We start from the raw sequence: 4049 nt of genomic DNA, 5'->3' as shown, positions 1-4049 counted from the left end.
CTTTTACCCAAATTCCCAACTTTTATATTTTGTTTATGATGCATTCAATTTCTGACAACTCTGAGCGACCTTGACTAAATACTGCAGGATATTCCCCACTCACCAGGCGAACATCGGGGCATCCCTTCGGCCAGGGATAGGGGCTGTGAGCATCGAGTCCTGCTCACAGCCCGCAGGACACGCTGGGAGGGCGAGGAGCATGCGCGCAGATGCCGGAAGTGTTTTCTGCACTGGGCTGTTGCTCTGCCCCCCCACTGCGCTATGTACGCCACGCTGGGACACCGGAGACTCTGCAGAGCGGGCAAGATGGGCCACTTTTTTTCGGCGCCATTCGCAACACGCAAAGTCGCTGCATTTAGAGTAAGTGCGCTGAAAAAAGTGGTTGGGGAAAATTGGGCCCGATTGTAGGAACTTTAAGAATATCTTTGTGATCAGATGAATTGTTAAGCACGCTGCCAGAGAACTCCATACTTCAGCTTCCAGTGGATATCAAAGTGTTGGTGGAGACTATTCCATGGCTTCAGTCAGATGCTATAAAATCCATTTTCAGTGGGGAGTCTAATTGATCAGGACCTGATCAATCAGCTTTTCCAAAACAAAATCTATACAGCTCAACTAACCAGCATTCCATTCCAATTGGCTTTCCGAGGTATAAATTTACAACCACTAAATCGGACTGTTTTCAGTAGGACACCCTTTATCATGTTCTACTAAACATATTACAAGCACGCTACTGTGAGGGGAGGGGGGAAATCAAATAGTTTGTTCATATTGATCTTATTTTAAATGGCATGCTGTCAGTTTGCTTAAAATATAGCTTCCACATGTTGCACATTAAATGTTATTTAAATATTATGCAGTGGGCTTAATTTTAGTCCATTTTACTCTCAGTACATTACTCTCATTAAGCAACTGGTCTTGTTACGAAAAGAAGGTATGGTAACACTAGCAGAAAACGTTTGATTTCAGCATTGGACAGGGAATGTGCAAAACAGATTTGCTTGTATTACGTGTCTCTACTTTGATAACTTCATTTTGAAAGAGCGTAACACTTTGCAGGCTGCAAATAAGGGATTTATCACAATGGCATGAGAGAACCTCAAACATGTTTAACATCCAAATTCAGGGCAAATGGCTTCTGTCCTTATCTGGCGCACACTGTAGCCAACCCTTCCCACCAACCAACATACATTTCATCAACTCATCTAAGATGATTAAAGAGTTGATGGGATAGATAGAGAGAAACTATTTCCTCGGGTGAGGGAGTCCAGAACCGTAAAATTAGAGGTAGGGCATTCAGGGCTGATGTACTGAAGCATTTCTTTACACAAAGGGTATTGGAAATCTGGCATTCTCTTCCCACAAAAAGTTGTTGAGGTTAGGTCAATTGAAAATTTCAAAACTGAGAATGATAGATTTTTGTTAGGCAAGGGAATTGAGGGTTACAGAACCATGGTGTGTAGATGGAGTTAAGATACAGATCAGCCAGGATGGGACTGAATGGCGGATCAGGCTTGAGGGACTGAAAGTGCAATACAGAATGTCAGTGCTTATGTTTCCATATATTAGTAGATTTTCCAATTGGGTGTACCAGTAGCCCAGGTACTGACCGAAGAAATGAGTTCCGAGAATTGGGCAAAAGACCGTAAGCCTGTTTATTAGCTATATGATTTTTTGGTTGTATTACAAAATTTGCAGAGAAGCTCTTGCACAAAGCATACAAGAGCTATTTAAAGCTTCCAAATCCACATAGATTCATGTGAAGAAGTTTCCCGTGTTTCTCACCAAAGATGCATTGACAGCTTTGTGCGTCTATATAAAATGGGTGCTGGCAGGAACGTACGTTCTGGAGCTGAATCTTTAAAGGTGTGCTATACTGTTTCCTGTTGACATTTGATCCTCTGTGTTTTTTAAATGCCACATGTTTGCAGTTGCATTACTTGCAGCTTTTGTCAAGCCTTTGTTTTTTCTGAAATTTTTCATTGTTTTTCACTGCTAGATTTCTCCATCACAGTGCTACGACCAGCTGCAATTGCAATTTCACTTGAAAGGACTGAATATCTGATATATCATACATAGGATGGCCTCATCCATCCCTGCCTTTGTCACCTCCAGGCTTGAATGTACAGTGCTCTCCTGGCTGTCCTTCCATCCTCCATCCTCTGTGAACTTCAACTCATCCAAAAATCTGCTTCTTCTTTCTTATCCTGTACCAAGTCCCACTTGCCCAATACCCCTGAACTCTCTGGCCTGGTTGGATTCCAGTCCTTGAGATTTCCAATTTAATATTCTCAACCTTGTATTTAAATCCCTTCATGACCTCACCCCTCCCTATCTTTCCAGCCCCTCAACCCACCCTCTGAACTCACTGGCCAGGACACTCTGAATCTGGCCTCTTGTGCATCCCCTCCCATCTTTGCCCCATCATTGTTGGCTGTGCCATCAGCAGAGAGAGGCTGGTGCTCTGGAATTCCCTGCTTCAGTCCCTCTTCCCTTCCACCTCCCTCTCCTCCTTTAAGACCCTCCTTAAAATACTCTTCTTCAATCAAGCTTTTGGGTCACTCCTCCTAATATCTTCTTTGGCGTTCATCTTTTTGATTACAGCTCTGTGAAGTGCTTTTTGGATGGTTTTCTGCATCAAAAGGCTGTCATCATCATAGGCAGTCCCTCGAATTGAGGATGACTTGCTTCCATGCCAAAAGATTCATAGGTGTTTCAATGAAGGACCTAATATTCCAGGTCCTGAACTGAATCTTGAAGGTTGGAAGATGCCTGTGCGTGGATTTTTTTAACGTGTGGTGGCCATTGCACACCAGCCACCACATGGGCTTGATAGAGCTAGGTCTTGGTCCAGTGGCAAGGACGAATCAAGATGACTGGAGACCAGCTCTACTGCATGGACCTAGTGCACTCGCATATCGCAGTGTGGGCTGGCCTGTGCTGCCCCTGGGCCCTCGCCTCTTCTGGACCCTGAACTCACACCTCTCCTTGGCCCCAATCACATCCCTCTACAATCTCTCGCCGCTCCTTTGCCCTGATCTTGCCGGTCCTGCAGTACCTGCCCATGCTCCAATCAGTGACCTGGATCTTGATGACATCCAATCCAGTTGCCCTCTTCGCTGCCATTGATTTCCTGCTCCAGCAGGTGCTGCTCCCTGGGGTGGTATGCCGCCACGTTACTCCTTCTGCTCGCCGGCCTGCTCCGATGGTGCTCGTAGGCCGGAGGCCTCTTGTATTCCTACAACCACAAATTTTGCCGTCAAGTATCCCGCATTTGGGGACTTCGCAGGCATCAGCACACCCAAAGTGCAATGGGCTAGCCTCGACCTGGGAGAACCACCTTCTTGATCATGGTCTCTCCCCTGCCAGGCAAAAGGCTGTATAGAAATGTAAGTTGCCATTGTTATTAAGTCTGTGCCTGACGCAATTAAAGGCTTTAGTCAGATCCTTGAAAACAAATACATTCTGGCCCCGAAGATCATTGCTCCCTTTGTAACTATGTTTCTGCTCCAACCAGGAGCTTCAAAAATCACCTTCTGCTTCTTGTCAAATTTGATTGATTTAGACACTTTTTGTTAGTAATACAGTTAATATTACGAAGAATATAGATCTGAATGTGAATTGTCCCCAGTTATCCAACTTCCTGAGCAATTCCTCATCTTTTTGGTGCTTGAACTATTCCTGATTTTCACTAGTCTCCTGGTACTGCACAGATTAAACAACATGATGAATGAATGCATCTGCAGTTAAGCAGCCAAGATATAATAGCCTTTAAAATAATCAAGTCCAGTAAATGAATCCTTGACAATTGTATCCAACACATGTCCAGCTTAGCTCTAGTCATTTATTTAATTCTTTAATATTTATTTTTCCTACGTTTCAAATTTCTTGGTTTTTATCCCTTTTATGTTTATAGCAGAAAATTATGTCTGTGCTCGGTTTTCATTGCTTTGTCCAACAATAGACATTTTTGGCTACTTTGGATGCTCCCATTACTTGGTGTGCCAAACATTTTGTATGCCTGTCAAACAACTCCTGTATTTATTTTA

At 43.8% G+C, this 4049-nt stretch overlaps 1 pseudogene; it reads right to left on the bottom strand.

Moving 5' to 3' along the window:
- Positions 1 to 3222: 3222 nt before the first annotated feature.
- Positions 3223 to 3377, bottom strand: LOC139233266 (U1 spliceosomal RNA; annotated as a pseudogene).
- Between the last annotated feature and the right edge of the window lie 672 nt (positions 3378 to 4049).

This window comes from Pristiophorus japonicus, chromosome 20 (assembly GCF_044704955.1).
Source record: "Pristiophorus japonicus isolate sPriJap1 chromosome 20, sPriJap1.hap1, whole genome shotgun sequence".
NCBI classification, from domain to species: Eukaryota; Metazoa; Chordata; class Chondrichthyes; family Pristiophoridae; genus Pristiophorus; species Pristiophorus japonicus.
This window is presented reverse-complemented; position numbering and strand designations above follow the sequence as displayed.